Below are 18,570 nucleotides of genomic sequence, written 5' to 3'. Positions count from 1 at the left end.
AATGCTTGATTAGTCTCTAAAAACAAGTACCACATCTATGATCTACTCAATGACACACAACCTGACTTACTCTTCAAAACAAATCATGGTTAGGAGATGACACGACCCCAGTGTTGCATGAAGCCTTTCTGCCAGGCCATCAAACTATCACACAGAACTGCATACGCAAAAAGGAGGTGGACTAGCTGCTATTTTCAAACAAGCAATAAATCTCAGCTTCAACACCTCATCAGGGGTAGTAAGCGCTATAGAAATAAAATTACAACCTCTGCTGGAAGCCAAATGACGTTCATGTTGAGGTTGTGAACTGTTACCACTATTTGGCTGTCCAGATGTTGACGGGTCTTTGAATTGGACGTTAAAGCCTGAGTGTGCAGAGATGGGCGACAGCATAAAACAAGCAAAGCCTCACATAGAGCAGCCTCTTGCTTTCATGTATTTAAAGTGCTTAAGTGATACACAGGCTTAATCCCCCTTTTACTGAACGACCAGTTGAGAAGAACTTGTCTCATTAGTTCTGCAATTGAAATAATTGAAGGTCAACGAACCTGACTTAATTTTTCTTTGTTTTTTTTTAGGAAGGATGTAATGTACTTTGTGTCGCCTTTTTATTAAATAAATTGTTACAACAGCAATAGTTTGCAAATATCCACTGATGTGGGCTTTTCTGAGGCGCTTGCTTACATTACAGTGCTGTTTTGTTTCTTTTACAAGGAGGTATTCTTTGATAACTTCTATTAATCACTGAAGTGTACATGGCAGACACAAACCGTTGAGACCTGAAGCTTATCCCTGGTCACATTATAGCGCTATTATTACTGTTTTAGGGGCAGAGGTCACATGCTGGAACCATGCATACCGTTCCACGCATGCCTTTACCAGGCATGCCTTTACAATGAAAAATCGCTGTCAAGGCATTCGCAATAAAGGTATTACTGTTAACAACTCGGTCGCTGTTCCGCCCACGTTGTTCAGGCATGCATGGTTCCAGCATCCATTGTTCTGTCGTATATTAGTCCATGCTGCTGTGCAACATGTCTAAAAAACATTGACTAAGGTAATAGTTCTCACATAGCCAAAACTTATTGCCTTTGCTTGTTATAAATAATCTTATTGCATGGCAATAATTGTTTTCTTCACCACACAATAAAAGGTACCACACTTAAGATGTTGAAATGGCACACGCGCTGCCCTGCCAAGTTTCCCAAGTAGGGTGACCACCCGTCCGTAAATTTCACGGACTGTCCGTAATTTCGCCCTGCTGTCCGTTGTCCGTGATGAAAGCTTTAACGGACGGCATTTGTCCGCAATTTTAGCCTTTCATCTAAAGGGCAACGGAGGCAGGGCGAAATTACGGGCAGAGGAGTTTCCCCAGCCGGACTGGAAGGCAGGAAGTCTCCAGTGCTCTGAGGGAGGGGCAGACAGATAAGAATCAGACCTTCTTGCCAGGGGGTCTCCTTCACTAAAGACATGCAAATGTGCCCAACTGGTAAATCTGCAAATAGAAAAGGGCTTGAAAACCTGCATTGACTTTACTAAAAGGAGTCACTTGAAGTTTTCTGGTGGCAAAGATATTTCTTTTAGAGAGGTATTGTAATGGTGTTCCAAGGTGAGCTGTGGAGTGTGTGGTTTTAATGGAGTGTTATACATTTTTTATCACTAGGTATAAACTGTATATTATTCAAATCTGTATTTCAGAAGCACTTTTTTTTATTTAACCAAAATGTGTTTGCGCATTTTGTAGCAGCCTTTATTATGATGTAATTGTATTTTTCACAGTTCTTTCAGGTACTTCAGTACCTCATAGTACTAACAAACATTGGCAAAGCAATAGGTCTCATCTACGAAAGAGTTATTGGCTTTCCTAATGTGTTTTAGCCATTAGCCATGTTATACACCAGAGTAGCTGCTGTTCAGCATGGCTTAAAGTTAGTGGCATAGTGGTGTGGAGTAGCATAGGAACAGTGGCGTAGAGCCCAGTGGTGCAAAGTACAGTGCAGTGGGGTACAGTGCAGTTGTTTAGAGTGCGTTAGCGTAGAGTGCAGTGGTTTAGAGTGCAGTGGCATGGAGTGCAGTGGAGTAGAGTGGCATACATTAGAGTGGCAGAGACAGCAGTAGCGTAGAGTGGTGCAGTGACATAGATTGCAGAGTAGACTCACGTTGCAGGGAGTGCAGTGGCCTAGTGTAGAGTGGTGCAGAGTAGAGCAAAGTGCTGTAGAGTCGAGTGATGCAGAGTAGAGTCGCATAGAGTGCAGTGGCATAGAATGCAATAGTACATAGTACATCTGTGTATAGTACAGTGGTGGAGAGTGCAACGCTGCAGAGTAGAGTGTCAGTGCAGTGATGTGGAGTAGAGTGGCACAGAGAGCAGTGGCGTAGAGTACAGTGGTACAGAGTAGAGGGCAGTGGCGTACAGTGCAGTTGTTTAGAATGCATTGGCGCAGAGTGCAGTGACAGAGTGGCATGGGGTAGAGTTACATAGAGTGCAGTGGAGTAGAGTGGCATACAATAGAGTAGCAGAGTGCAGTAATGCAGAGTGGTGCAGTGTCAGAGTGCAGAGTAGACTCATGTGGCATAGAGTGGAGTAGAGTGGCATACAATAGAGTAGCAGAGTGCAGTAATGCAGAGTGGTGGAGTGTCATAGAGTGCAGAGTAGACTCATGTGGCATAGAGTGCAGTGGTGTAGAGTGGAGTATTGTAGAGTGGTGTAGAGTAGAGAATAGTGCCTAGAGTGCAGTGGCATAGAGTAGAGTGGTGTAGAGTGCAGAGTTGCAGAGTAGAGTGTCAGTGTAGTGGTGTAGAGTGGTACAGAGAACAGTGGCATAGAGTACAGTGGTGCAGAGTAAAGGGCAGTGGCATACAGTGCAGTTGTTTAGAGTGCACTGGTGTAGAGTGCAGTTCCATATAGTGGCATTGGGCAGAGTAGAGTGGCATAGAATGCAGTGGAATAGAGTATATTGGTGTAGAATGCAGTAGTACAGAGCAGAGTGGTGTAGAGTATAGTGGCGCCAGTGCAGTGTTGCAGAGTGTCAGCTTGCAGTGGGATAGAGTGCATTGAACTAGAGTGCAGTGGTCAGAGTGGGATAGAGTACAGTGGTATAGAATAGATTGTTTCAGAGTAGAGTGCAGTTGCAAAGAGTGGAGAGGTACAGGGAGAGTGCAGTGGAACAGAATGCAGTGGCACAGAGTGCAGTGGCATAAAGTAGATTATTTCACAGTAGAGTGAGGTGGCTTAGAGTGGAGAGGTGCAGGTTATAGTGGAGTTGCATAAAGTGGCATAGAGTGTGATGGCATAGAGTAAAGTAGTGTAGAGTGCTGTGGCATAGAGTGCAGAGGTGCAGAGTAGATTAGAGTGATGTACAGTGTATTGATGTAGAGTGCAGGGGCATAGAGTTGAGTGTTACAGAGTAAAGTGCATTAGCATAGAGTGTATTAGCTTGGAGTGCAGTGGTGTACAGTGCAGTGTTGCAGAGTGGCAGAGAGTGGAGTTGTGCAATTAGATTGGTGTTGCCTAGACTGGAGTGGTATGGCGTGCAGACGAGCAGAGCGCAGTGGTGTAGAGAGGCATAAAGTGCAGTGGCATAGAGTGGAGTGGTACAGAGGAGAGTAGAGAGGCATAGTGTGAAGTAGCATAGAGTGCAGTGGCATAATGTGGAGTGGTTCCGAATGGAGAAGAGTGCAGTGGCGTGGAGTAAAGTAGAGTGATACAGAGTAGGGTGCAGTGGCGTGTAGTGGTGCAGAGCAGAGTGGAGTGCAGTATGGATGATATGCTAACACACTGCCATTACAGACAACACATTTTTGATTGAAATGACCATTACATTTGCACAGATATACAGTTTTTCAAATCAAACTATACTGTGCACAGATGATGATGTGTGGAAATTGCATCACCTAATGCAATGATTTGTTTTAATCATGTAAAAGGTATTTGTTTCCAGCACAGTTCAGAATTAACAAAAATGTGCTTGATTTGTACTTCTAATTCTGATATATTCTGAAGTTTATTTAAATGTTGTCATGTGATAGAAAAAACTCTTTCCTAACCCCAGTATCCAGCAAGATTGTCGCATAAATCCTCTCACTTTGAAGTCAGAGAAAGGAAAGTAAACACTAAGTTCCCACCGAAGACAGAGCCTGACATTTGACTTTGTTCTTTGAATGCACAGCAAATATGATAAGATAAGAACAAGATTTACCGGCCTGTTTACAGAAAGGGAGCACTCGGCAGGATACTGTAAGTAAGGTTTTGGCAATGGAAGGGACGAATTCAAGCTGCATAGCCTAAAACAAATAAAGCCAGCAAATTGAAAGCAACAAATTGTGAGTTACAAAACACAAGGTCAATGGCAAGCAACGGGCAGAATGCATTCACAAGGAAGCACTATGAATTTACTTAAAGTGACAGCTGTGGGGTACTTTGTGGGGGAAAGTCCAGTATTTTAGTCCATATCTTGCAGAGGTTTGGCTACATCAATCACCCAGGTAGTATGACGAGAAGACCTGGAGTGGTTTCCATGTTGCAGGATAGGTCTGAACACCCATTCTATCAGTTTGCCACCATTTCCTATGGTACAGAGCTTCTGGCACACCTCTTGTAGGGTTAGTGCAAGGTGGCAGACATGAAATAGGGCATTTAATGATTATTTAAGGTGGTTGTAAGTAAGGAGTTGACTGGGATGAAGATGGTAGTCTGCCACAAGGGTTTGGAAATTTAGTAGCTCACTGTTCAGAAACAAAGTCCCCAATTTCAAGACACCTGCAACATGCCACTGATGGAGTTGCTCTGAGCACAGCCATCCTGTGTGAGAGGGAAGGCTTAGCAAAGGCAGTGCATGAGCATAGGGTCTCTTCGTGTCAGTTTACAGGTTCTGCCAAGGCAAGAGAAAGCTGTGCATGATAACCCCGGATGGTGATCCGTAGAATGGTCAGTAGGAAACAATGAGCAGTGCATTAAGCCTTCCTTAAAAGTATTTACTGGTAAACCCCATCTCATGCTGGGAGGTGGGCAGAAAGCCAGTGAGCCACTCATTGGACCTGTGCAGCTGAATAATAGCATTCTAAGTCCAGAAGACCTAATCCACCCGCAGTCACAGTTAGCTTCAGAGTGGAAAGAGGTCCCGATGGCGCCGCAGTGACCAAATCAGATGTGTGGCCTCTCTGAAGAAGGAATGAAGGACGAGCAGGGGAAGGTTTGCAAAATAATACTATCATTGGGGTAGCACACCATCTTCACTAATGCCACGTGGCCTTTACAGAAAGCAGAAGAGAAGACCAAAAAGCAAACTGGGCTTGGAGGGACCGTTCGCTCTGCCGAGATTTTTATCCTGGAAATCAGTGTAAGAATGGTAGATATTAATCACTAGGTATCAAAAGGTAACTGGTTCCCAGTCCAATCTGTAATCTAATTGTATGTGAAGGTGAAAACAGTGCCATATGTTAAAGAAACACTAATTAAATTTTAAAATTTCTAAATTTTGTTTGTGCAATTTACATCCCAAATATTTTGAAGATTCTATGTGTACTTGACACTTAGAGATAACCTAGATCTCTAGTTTGGCTTTTGCTCAATTTCAAAACCATATAAAGACATAGACAAAGCGGGCAATTGCCTTGCACAACCTTGCAGGGGGTCTGGCCCCTGCTCACCCTTCAAAAGCACTAACAGCTGACCAATGCACCAGAAGAGTTTGCCAAGGTGGATGGGGTTTGCTTGTTCAACCACTTGACAGTGCCCCTTCTGTTTCGCTCCTGTGTGTGCAGAGACAACTCCCCAGGTACCCAATACCTTCGAATAGTCTTGCTGGACCCATCTTGTCTGATTTTTGGAATTGTCCCACCTTGTTCTTCTCTTCTTTATTTATCCAGTTTTTAGCAACAACCCTTTGAATTACTTGCCGTGGACCTCCCATTTGATCTCGATTTCATCCTCCTCTTTTATTATCTTTGATTGGTAGTCCGGGCTCCCATTTCTGAGATAAATGTAGAGTGCCATTCATACACTCTTTAAAAAAAAATTAGGTTGAAAGTCCATGGGCGGTTGGAGTAAGCCAGATGTTTTTGTTCAATTTGTTTAAACTAGCATAAGGTTAATTACCTTAATGTGTCCCAAACTGTTTGCCAGGGGTTTTAAAATGTTCAGAAACATAATAAAAATGTTGCTGTTACTTTCTCTTCAGGAAAGATCGGGTAGATTTGGGTAGGGGTGATGGCCTTGCCGCAGTACTGAAGTGCATTAATTTACTACTGAGCAAGGACGTAATGTGACACCTGAATGTAGCATACCAGGAGGCAATCACAAAAGGTCCACAGTGAATAAATAGTGCTATGTTAAAAAAGAGTAACTAAATGCACTGACAACATAGTGAGGCATGGCCTCTCTTGCGTGTGTCTGTAAAACTGACGTTTGTTCTTGAGTTTTTGTCCTGAATTTTGACCCTTTGTCCTGAATTTTTGTCCTGAATTTTGACCCTTTGTCCTGAATTTAACAGTCCTGTCCAGAATTTGCCTCAATGCCAGGTGGTCACCCTATTCTCAGGTCCATAATTGATATGCTGCTCCAGTTCAGGTTTTTCCTTTGAATTTTGAGACATGCAGTTGTATATATTCCATTATAAAATAGGACTACAAGTCCCAGAATTCAAAGGAAAAAGCTTGGACTCGAGCAGAACATGACGCATAAATGTGCTGGAAAACTTGGCAGCTGTGCACATGTGCACAGAAATGTCAGACATAAGCTGCCAAGTTTTCAGTTTGTATGAACCCCTGATGCGTGGGGGGCGGGTCTGGGGGAGAGACAGCAACAACTGAAGCAGGACCGAGGCCCAGGCAGCTCTTCAGACCACGGCAGCCCCTTCCCTCCAGCAGGAGGGAGCTGAGGCCTCACTCTCTGCCCCCAGGAGCCTCCTCAGGGAGGCCAAGCCGAGAGGGGGTCTCTCTGGGCCGAGGAGTGGGGCATGGAGGGGAGACAGGGAGAGGAGGGCTGGGGCAGGGAGAGGAGAGACGAGGAGAGTTTTGCAGTCAGACTCCTACCTCCACAGACGCCTCTCCCGGGGAGGGTGAAGATGACAATCCCAGGCCTGAGGGGGGGTTCTCCGGCCTCAGAAGATGAAGGTCTCCGCACAGGCACAGGATCCTCCCACCCGTACAGCTGCTGAGACCGGAAGTGACGTCTTTCGCCGCTGGTGCTGCCTCTGCCCTCGCTGACCCGGAAGAGGAAGCCACGGAGCTGGGAGTCACTGAAAGAGACAAAGGACCACGAGTGACCCCCACAGGCTGCAGTGACCCCGCGGAGCCTCGAGGCTGAAACATAAACTACAAAGACCCTTAAACAACCCACGGAGGAGCGGAGCAGCGCCGACACCAACCGACGGGTTATTATGGCGTCGAGTCTCCCACCGCCTGTCACACTGGCAATAAATAAACAATGTATACATTGTGAGAGACAGGCACAGATTTACGCAAAACACGTGGCTCCCTCAGGGCCGCAGAGGACAAGCGCAGGTTCAGCGCAGCGCCCCCGGGCGTCTTTACAGGGCCCTGCGCCACAGCGGCGACTCTTTTTACTCTCATGTGGCACAAGGAGGCACGAACATATGGAACAAGTTGTATAATCTCATTGGTGATTTAGAGACTAACAGAGAGTCATCAAGGTTGGTGGCCTCCTGTCTTGTGACCGAAGGAAGATCCCCATTACACTCCCAGGGAATCAATCATCCCATTAATAATATATATTATGTAACCGGGGTTGGAGTCAAAACACATCCTTGATGTACCAACATTCACTTTTTTGTGGCTTAATGCCACCTTATAAATATTGGACCTTCCAATGCAGTTTTCTGCAGCAGAGGGCGTGCAATGGGTGTTGCTGTGGGCGTTCCACCACAACACTCATTGCTTTTGACACTGCCCCAATTTTAAAAAAAATCACCAGTATCTGGCAGCTCCAAAAACGAATGCCACCCCAGGGGTGGCGTTAGTATGGCGCAACGAGGAGAAATACTTTTATTTCTCCTTGTTTTTGCTTTTTCCATGTGTGCTGCGTTCTGCAGCACACATAGAAAGAGCACAACACCATGAATAATTGTTTATGTGCAGGAAGGTGTGCCATCCTGCACATAAACAATCATTCAATAGTGACAAGTTGCTACTTCTATGTGTGCTGCATTTTGCACACAAATGCCAAATAGCCACTGTAGATTGTTCATGTGCAGAAAGGGACACCTTCCTGCACATAAACAATCATTCCCTTCAACACAGACAGCTTTGAACTTTGGTGTAAAGATGCCTGCGTTAGTACCGGCTGTTAAATTTACCGCCAATGCTAGTGGAAACACAGGTGTGCCCTGTATTTTTTTAACTATGGCGCATCCCTGCATTTCAGAACTGACGCAGCACGGCACTGTCAAGTTTGGCACAGCGCCGCACCAGTTCCTTTTAAGTCTGGCCCTATGTCTCTACTACAAAGTTGGAAATAACGTACTATGGTGATACATCCCTGTGGTGGATTATCCATTCCAGACTTTGTCGGATTTCACTGCTGAGGATTATAAAAGCTATGTCACTCAGCGATATAACCCAAGATGCAGTGTTGCCTTTAAAAAGGGCTAGTACCAAAAGAGACAGGCCCTCGAACCTTGGTATACTTCCTTGTTAAAAGAGGCCAAGTGTGGCTGTAAGAAATTGCAAATAATCTGTCTATACTATTCCCCTTCTGCCAAATTGGAGCTTAACAAGGCCATGAATCACTATAGTTGAATGCTAGTTGCAGCTGCTAAAAAGATCTTAGCAGATGAAAACTCCTCAAAGGACATTTTTAAATAGTCCTATCCTTGTTTACCAGAAAGTGTGCATAACCTGCTGCTCAGCATTGACACGGACTGGCAGGTAAGCTTTCACATTTATTTGAGGAAAAATGAACATCTGTAACTAGCAGGGACTTCCTGCACAGAATAAACTGTCCTATACGGATGTGTTAGTTAATCATGCCCTCAGGTTCTCATTGTTTCCTAATGTGGGCCATCCAACCTCAGTCTAGTCGATGCTGTGGGACTCCCGCCCATACCTGGTGGGGATGCAGTGACTAGAGAGCTATCATTAGACCTTTGCTTGGATCACTTTGATCCATTGTTTGGAACAATTCATCAGGATTGCCTCTGGAGCTGATTCCACCTGAAATGTGAAAAGCAGATACTTCCAAACTTGTCAGTCCCTTACTTGATGTCTGCAAAAACTGTTTATTTAATGCTTGGGTTCCGCCAGGCTGGAAAAAGGCACTGATGGTTTTATTACTAAAGAAACTTAATGCAGATAAAACAGTCCTCCCAACATAAGGCCAATCTCCCCACCACCCTTTGCCTTTAAAATCCTGGAGAAGGATGTGAAAAGGTCGAACTCCATCTTCCTGGAAGGCAACCAGACCCTGCACAATTAGGGTTCAGACCAGGACAGAGTACAGACAAAGCTTTGCTGTCAGTTCTGCTTGACCTACATTTATCAGCGGATAAGGCTAGCCTAGTAGCCTTAGTGCTACTGGGCTTGTCTGTCACCTTCACCACATTGTCACATTGCACACTTCTGTCCAGACTGTCTGAGGCCGGTATCGGTGGGTCACAGGCTGTGGACCTTCCACCCATTATGTCAGAATTTATAACCATGCACCAGGAAGTCCCACAAGCGCTAAGTCCCAGTTTGTCAAAATATACATCCATCCTTTGGTGAAATTAGTTAGATCTCTTGGGCTCTTTTATGTAGATGATGCTCAATTAATTACTGCTATAGAGCCACCTTGGTCTGCACCCATTGAGACCTTCCACCTGTGTATGTCTGCAGTTTCCGTCCTGGTTGTGATGCAAGGCTTTAAAGTACATTTCTTATTAGGCTTTAAGGTGCTTTATAATCACCACAGTCACCCATCTATGGTGAAGAGGATTACTTTTAAATCCCTCTGCAAAGTACACAGAACCTTCCACCATCCCTATCCAATTTTCATCAGCAATAACTTTACCAGTTATGTTCGAGCTCAGACCCATCTTTCTACTGACACACCTGTTCTTCTAAACCTAGATTCAATCAAGCTTGTTTCAGTGGTAGTTCTTTTTCAGTGACTGAGGCCAAACTGTGGAACACTCTTTCAGTAACTATGCACAGGACGCAAGATCTGTTGCAGTTTAGGAAAGCCTTGGAGACCTGCCTTCATGGTCAGTTGTTCTATAACTTTACTGTTACATTTAGCGGTGTTTTTTTAGCACCAGCACACATGTATAGGTAGCAACACGCTTAATAACACCCATAACATAACAAAATAATCTGTTGCTATAGCTCTCCTCCTGAGTAACATCAGATAAAAGCACCAGTTATTTTCTCATATTAAGGGCACCCACAATACATAACATCTACAAATTTAAAACAGATTCCAAAGTATCATCTAAAGCACATACTCGATTTCATTATATTCCACAGGTATTAATATTGTAACTAATACATCAATAAAATAGATCTCTTTCCCATTTGAGTGCATTTACTGCACAAAATGCACTATAATAAAACCAATATTTCAATAGGAATGGTGAAATACTGAAAATATTTCATTTTTCCCTGTGAAATAGAGCTTCCATCAACATAATGAGAATCCATTAGGAACTCTCTACAGCTTTACCATTATCAGGCCTACTAGGGTTATGGGAAGAATGGATGACTAAATTATGTGGGATAGTTATCTAAAGTATGTGACAAAAAAGGGACATTATTTAGCCTTATTACAGCTTTACTGCATTGATGAAGCAATGCTTATTGCCTAAGAGTCCATTCTAAAATGACTTTACAAAATAAATCAACTGGGCCCTACACCCAAGTAGTATTTACAATAATTATTTCTCGCTGCACAGATTATTATGATTTTTTAAACTTTCTGGTGTGCATTTTTGGTAACAACAAGAAGGAAAAGAAACCCAAAGGAACAAAAATATACTACAGCAGCCGTCTTGCCATTCAGGATTTGCTTAAACAGTCTAATGATGTAGGAAGTTGGCTCTGTATGTACTATTTCAAAGTAAGAAATAGCATGCACAGAGTCCAAGGGTTCCCCTTAGAGGTAAGATAGTGGCAAAAATAGATAATTCTAATCCTCTATTTTGTGGTAGTGTGGTCGAGCAGTAGGCTTATCAGTGGGTAGTGTTAAGCATTTGTTGTACACACACAGGCAATAAATGAGGAACACACACTCAAAGACAATTCCAGGCCAATAGGTTTTTGTATAGAAAAATATATTTTCTTAGTTTATTTTAAGAACCACAGGTTCAAGATTTACATGTAATATTTCAAATGAAAGGTATTTCACTTAGGTACTTTAGGAACTTTGAATTAGCAAAATAGCATGTACAGTTTTCACAAAAATGGCAATAAGCTATTTTAAAACTAGACACCGCAATTTTCAACAGTTCCTGGGGGAGGTAAGTGTTTGTTAGTTTTGCAGGTAAGTAAACTACCTACAGGGTTCAAAGTTGGGTCCAAGGTAGCCCACCGTTGGGGGTTCAGGGCAACCCCAAAGTTACCACACCAGCAGCTCAGGGCCGGTCAGGTGCAGAGGTCAAAGTGGTGCCCAAAACACATAGGCTTCAATGGAGAAGGGGGTGCCCCGGTTCCAGTCTGCCAGCAGGTAGGTACCCGCGTCTTCGGAGGGCAGACCAGGGGGGTTTTGTAGGGCACCGGGGAGGACACAAGTCAGCACAAAAAGTACACCCACAGCGGCACGGGGCGGCCGGGTGCAGAGTGCCAACAGGCGTCGGGTTTACAATGGAGTTCAATGGGAGACCCAGGGGTCTCTTCAGCGAAGCAAGCAGGCAAGGGGGGGGCTCCTCGGGGTAGCCACCACCTGGGCAAGGGAGAGGGCCACCTGGGGGTCGCTTCTGCACTGGAGGTCAGATCCTTCAGGTCCTGGGGGCTGTGGGTGCAGTGTCTTTACCAGGCGTCGGGTTCTTAGAAGCAGGCAGTCGCGGTCAGGGGGAGCCTCTGGATTTCCTCTGCAGGCGTCGCTGGGGGGGCTCAGGGGAGTCCTCCCTGTAGTGTTGTTTCTCCACAGGTCGAGCTGGGGGCATCGGGTGCAGAGTGCAAAGTCTCACGCTTCCGGCGGGAAACGTTGAGTCCTTTTAAAGTTGTTTCTTTGTTGCAAAGTTGTTTCTTCTTTGGAGCAGAGCCTCTGTCCTTGGGAGTTCTTGGTCCTTTTAGATGCAGGGTAGTCCTCTGAGGCTTCAAAGGTCGCTGGACCCTGTGGAACGCATCGCTGTTGCAGTTTTTCTTGAAGTGGGGAGACAGGCCGGTAGGGCTGGGGCTAAAACAGTTGGTGTCTCCGTCTTCTCTGCAGGGCTTTCAGGTCAGCAGTCCTTCTTCATCTTCAGGTTGCAGGAATCTATCTTGCTAGGTTCTGGGAGCCCCTAAATACTCAATTTAGGGGTGTGTTTAGGTCTGCGGGGTTAGTAGGCAATGGCTACTAGCCTTGAGGGTGGCTACACCCTCTTTGTGCCTCCTCCCTGAGGGGAGGGGGGCACATCCCTAATCCTATTGGGGGAATCCTCTATCTGCAAGATGGAGGATTTCTAAAAGTCAGAGTCACCTCAGCTCAGGACACCTTAGGGGCTGTCCTGACTGGCCAGTGACTCTTCCTTCTTTTTCTCATTATCTCCTCCGGCCTTGCCGCCAAAAGTGGGGCCGTGGCCGGAGGGGGCGGGCATCTCCACTAGCTGGAGTGCCCTGGTGTGCTGTAACAAAGGGGGTGAGCCTTTGAGGCTCACCGCCAGGTGTTACAGTTCCTGCAGGGGGAGGTGAGAAGCACCTCCACCCAGTACAGGCTTTGTTACTAGCCACAGAGTGACAAAGGCACTCTCCCCATGTGGCCAGCAACATGTCTGGTGTGTGGTAGGCTGGTAAAACTAGTCAGCCCACACTGGAAGTCGGGTATGTTTTCAGGGGGCATCCCTAAGATGCCCTCTGGGGTGTATTTCACAATACAATGTACACTGGCATCAGTGTGCATTTATTGTGCTGAGAAGTTTGAAACCAAACTTCCCAGTTTTCAGTGTAGCCATTATGGTGCTGTGGAGTTTGTGTATGACAGACTCCCAGACCATATACTCTTATGGCTACCCTGCACTTACAATGTCTAAGGTTTTGCTTAGACACTGTAGGGGCATAGTGCTCATGCACTTATGCCCTCACCTGTGGTATAGTGCACCCTGCCTTAGGGCTGTAAGGCCTGCTAGAGGGGTGACTTATCTATGCCATAGGCAGTGTGAGTTTGGCATGGCACCCTGAGGGGAGTGCTATGTCGACTTAGTCATTTTCTCCCCTCTAGCACACACAAGCTGGCAAGCAGTGTGTCTGTGCTGAGTGAGGGGTCCTCAGGGTGGCATAATACATGCTGCAACCCTTAGAGACCTTCCCTGGCATCAGGGCCCTTGGTACCAGGGGTACCAGTTACAAGGGACTTACCTGGATGCCAGGGTGTGCCAATTGTGGAAACAAAGGTACAGGGTAGGGAAAGAACACTGGTGCTGGGGCCTGGTTAGCAGGCCTCAGCACACTTTCAAATCATAACTTGGCATCAGCCAAGGCAAAAAGTCAGGGGGTAACCATGCCAAGAAGGCATTTCCTTACAAATGACAACAATCAAATGAAATACTTTCAAATAAATCATAGAGTTACATTTGCTCATGTATGCCCATTATTAAAATGCTTCTGGTCGGGGTACAAGGGATTATATTGTGTTGATCATGTAAATCATGGGTAGGCCTACATACCAATTTTTAGTGAACACCTACACTGCTGGTTAGGCTTAGGTCCCAAGTAAGCACATCATAGAGTTCATGCAGCATATATGTTCTAAGATCATATCCTATTAGCCATAAAATGTCATAGTGGGTGCCAAAAGTCCCTAGAGCGAGAGCTGGGAAACTGTAGTTGCGTGTATAATGCAGTATTTGTATTACAGAATATAATATAAATCTTTATGCCACAAGTGTTTTGGCCCGTAGTAGTGCCAAGGCTGAGAACATACGCACAAGTTTTGGTAAAGATTAAAGAAACATACCTCAAAAGCAACAACACAGGGTCTAGCACCAACTTCAAATCTATCATGATGGATAAATCTTTAAAGATTTTCTTTCAATACTGCAATATATTTAGACAGTTCCATAACAACTAGAAGAAGTTTACCTATGGGTGACTGCATCACTTACAAGTTGCCTCCGCGCACAGTTGCAGATGCCCTGGCTGGGGTGAAGTATGCCATAGGCAAGAATTTGGGGATTTACTCTGTGGGGACTATTTATTGAAACAATATGTGTTTGAGGACAACAGTACTTCCATTGTTCATCTATCACCCCTTTACCAAGACACCTCTGCCATCTCTACTTAACTTTAACTGGCATATTGATTTGGCAAGCATGGACATTTGATATAGTTTTCAAACAATTTGTTTAGTCCCTGGTGCCACTATAAGCTATGAACAGTAAGTAAGTCAAGAGGCACCTGTAAGAAGTTGGGCAGTTTCTTTTTTAGTTAAGCTTCTAATCTGTAATGTAGAAATATATCTTGTGAGGGCCCCCCATCTGGTCTCAGCAAATCTTGGAGTAACATGAAAGCTCTATTTAGAGAGTTTTCCAATAGTTGTATAACCCTTTACAAATAATTGCTATTCAGTCTTGGGTTCAGAGGTGAGCTGCATTAGGGAGTTGTCAATGAGAGGAAGGTGTGTGGACTACACTAGTGGGGAGCCGGAACAGCTCGACAAGAACTGCCACCCATGGCTGGTGTCACAACAGGGTTGATTCCCTGCCAGAAACAGCCAGTCATCTGAAACAAGGTCACATGTAATGGGATTGGGTCAGCCATATCCGACTCCACAACTATGTGCTGTAGGGGGAGCGTCATGCTGCACTAGTAGAATGCAAACTGCAGTTGTGCACAGGCATAGTACAACATAGGATTGGGAACCTTAAGTCCCCCATCTTGGGATGTGAAGGGTTAGCGTGTCCCATTTGATTTGGGGCTCTGTGTCTGCCTAGATTAGTTCAGTTAGTGGTGACTGGAATGTGTAGAAAAAGCACTTGGTTGGGCATGTACGAATATTACTGAAAAGGGGGAGAAATGTAGGCATGATGATCATATTTGAGGCAATCCTCGCGATCGTAGTGATAATTCAGACCATTCATCTACTTGTTCAGTTAGGGGAGCAAGGAATTTTCCATAGTTCTATTTCATTACCACTTCAATTGCTGTGTGGATATGTGTGCCCAGGTATTTCACTGAATCCGTATCCAATCAAGTGGGTATTCTAGGGGGCCAGGCCTGATATCTGTTAAGGAAACACAGTGGTTTGCTCAGTTAATGTTTATCCCAGATACAGAACCAAATCATGTAATTGTTCTGATATTAGGGTCAATTCTAGGTCTAGCACAAAGAGGGCAATATTGTCTGTGTACAACAATTTGATGATGCAACACTCCCAGAAGCTGAGATCTCCTTGTGCATCGGGCAGACAGAGCATGCAGGCAATGGGTTCCATAGCAAATGCAAAAAGTACTGGGTACAAAGGGGACCCTTCACATGTGCCACATTGAATATTATTTGGTGAGGATAACAGGTTATTAACAAGCAGAAATGCACTGGGGTGGATATATAGTAGTCCAACCCAGGTAAGAGTCTGCAGCGGCACAAGTCTCACGATTTAGTTGGTGCCGAAGAGTGAAAATTGTACGCAGTTTAAAACAGGTGAAACATCCCAGGATGAAACCCGACGGCTCTGGCAGTACACTATTGGGCTTAAGGGGGAGCAAGAGGCTGGTCAATAATTTTAAGATGATGGGCTAGAAGTGTTGGGTATTCTTTGTAAAAGTCGACCTGCAAACCATCGCTGCCAGAGGCTGTAGGAGGCTGGCCTGGTGTGTGGTGGGTATCTATGGTACTTACACCTTATACCAGGTATCCCTTATTCGTGTAGTTTAGTCAGTGTCTACAAGCCAGGCTCTCTAGAGGTAGCTGTGGATGAGTAGCCAAGGCTTATCTAGGGGACGTGCAAAGCTCATGCACTACCACTGTAGTCACACAGTTCTCACACACATGAAAGGAAACACTCAGTGTTACAAAACTAAAGGTAATTTATTTTGTTGACACAAATGCCAAAATACCACAGAGGCTATACTCCGTTAGGAGGTAAATAATACACAAGTTATATACATAAGTATGCAGAAATAGTCATAAGAACAGTTAGAAAATAGTACAATTAATGAAAATCACAATAGTTAGAAATGGGCCTAGGGGGAGCTCAAACCATATACTAAGAAAGTGAAACACGAAAGTCGGTCTCCCACCTAAGCAAGTGTAGTGTGTAGAGGGAAGTTGGGAATACTTAGAAAACCCAAAGGTAAGTACCACAACCCACCCCACTGACCAGCAAAGCAGGAGTAAATCACAGTAAGTTTCCTAGAACTGTCATGATTTACCTTTGGCTTACCATCCAGACCAGATGGGGATGGCGTGAGGCCTTGGTAGCCACAGTGCTGCTGACAGTACTACGCCACCACAGTCCGTGCCCTCCAGAAGGAGTCCCAGAGGAAAAACCCCATAGGGAAAAAAAACTCCAGACAGAAACTCCCTGTAACAGAAAGAGGACACAAGAAAATCAGAACTTAGATGCCTGTAAATTCACTGGAAGGACAGAGGAAAAACTGGAGCAAAACTGGAGTCCAATAGAAGACCAGCCTGAGCATGACCACCACAGGAGAAGTGTTGCAACACAAAGAAAAGAAGAATCTATCCCTTTATATACCTCTTGACAGGAAGTGACATGCAGGAAGAAGTAGGACTGCCATCTTGCATTGAGAAAGGGGCTATAGTACCGGATAGGAAAAGACACCAAACGAGTAGTAAGGGAAAAAGATGCATGCAGGGAAGGTGAAAGGAGAATGGTATGCTGGGAAAGAGAAATCATGGCTTCTCCAGGAAGAAGGAAAAAGAGAAGGACCTAGAATGGGGCACCAGGTAAGTGGAAGGACCGAGGGGGGGGGCCGGGCACATTATACACAGCGAGGACCAATGCCCAATCCTGGGCCTCCAGCCCCGGGCCTCGCACCAGTAAGGAAAACAGAGCCTGGCTGTAAATAGGGCCACGGCGGCCCCGCGATCCAGAAAACGGACCGCGGCCTGAGCAGGAGATGCAGCGGATGCCCACGGCATGACAAGACCACACAGAAAGAAGAACAGAAGAATATTGCAAGAACCAGAAGAGACTGAAAGACACCAACACTGGATTCCTGGACCAGAGGACCTGTGGAAAGAGGGGACCAAGTCCAAGAAGCACAGAAGAGTCAAGGAAGGGCAAGAGCCCCAACCCACCAGGAGGAAGGTGCAAGAGGTGAACCACCGGTGAGGAAGAAGAGTGAGCCCTGCACCCAAGAAGACAGCGTCGGTTTCCTGGAGGGTGCAGGTGATGTCACACGCCAAAAGGAGTATTTCAATCTTTTTTGCGCCTTCGGAGTCCACCAATAAGCCTTGGCCGACGCAAAGCACACGGTTAGCAGAAAATGTCACTGCCAGGGACCAGGAAGGGCCAGGTGGGCTCTACCAAGGAGGGAGAGTCAGAGGGGGCCCTCAGCAGCACAAAGATCCCACAGAAGACCAGGCAGCGTCCACAGGAGTCCCACAGGATGGGGACAGGGGAGTAGAAGAAGATTTCCACGCAGCACTACAAAAAGGCTCCCACACCAGTGGAAAACCACTCAGGGAGCTGTGCGTCGCAGGAGGGAGTGCTGGGGGCAGGAGCTTGAAGATGCACGAAGATCTTGGAGGAAGGATGCCAACAAGCCTTTGCAGCTGCAAATGACACAGTGCACGGGGTAACTGTCCTGCGTGGGCAGGCAAGGGCTTACTTTCACCCAAGTTGGAAGAGAGGACTGTCGGGACCACTTCAGTCCACCACCTGTGATGCAGGATCCACGCAGTTCAGCAGGAGAGGGGATCCACGAAGCCGATCGTCGTCACAGTTGGTGCCTGCAGAAGCAGGGGAGTGACTCCTTCACCCCAAGGGAGAGTCCTTCTTCCTTCTGCTGCAGGCTGAAGACGGACTGTCCTCAGAAGATGCACGACCGGGGAAAGGTTGCAGTTGCTGGAAGGAGCAGGAGATATAATGTTGCAGAAGGCGTCTTGCTTCTTCGTTGCAGCTTGTAGGGTCCTGAAGAGTCCAGATGCAGTTTCTTCAGTCAGATGTCGAAGTGGAGGGTGCAGAGGATTCCTGCTGAAATCTGGCAATCCGAATCTGAGGAACCACCCAAAGGAGAGACCCTAAATAGCCCTGTCCTCCTATCAAGAGGGGGCTCTGATGTCGTCTGCTGGAACTGACCACTCAGATGCTCCCAGAGTTCCCTGCCAACCTGGAATCCAAGATGGCAAAATCCAGGGACCCTCTGGAGGAGCTCTGAGCACCACCCTTGGAATGGTGATGGACAGGGAAGTGGTCACTCCCCTTTCCTTTGCCCAGTTTCTCGCCAGAGCAAGGACTGGGGGTCCCTGGACCGGTGT

At 45.9% G+C, this 18,570-nt stretch overlaps 1 protein-coding gene across 3 annotated transcripts in view; it reads right to left on the bottom strand.

Annotated features, from left to right (window-relative positions):
• LOC138248884 (oocyte zinc finger protein XlCOF6-like) overlaps positions 1-18,570 on the bottom strand; it is a 256,396-nt gene that overhangs the window by 44,181 nt on the left and 193,645 nt on the right. For 2 of the 3 annotated variants that reach the window (XM_069202862.1, XM_069202861.1), the window contains exon 3: positions 7,033-7,238. The exons of the other annotated variant lie outside the window; for it this stretch is intronic. The gene's annotated coding sequence lies outside the window, so the exon portion shown is untranslated. The remainder of the gene's footprint in view (positions 1-7,032; positions 7,239-18,570) is intronic. 3 annotated transcript variants of the gene reach the window in all.

Source organism: Pleurodeles waltl, chromosome 8 (assembly GCF_031143425.1).
Source record: "Pleurodeles waltl isolate 20211129_DDA chromosome 8, aPleWal1.hap1.20221129, whole genome shotgun sequence".
NCBI lineage: Eukaryota > Metazoa > Chordata > Amphibia > Caudata > Salamandridae > Pleurodeles > Pleurodeles waltl.
This window is presented reverse-complemented; position numbering and strand designations above follow the sequence as displayed.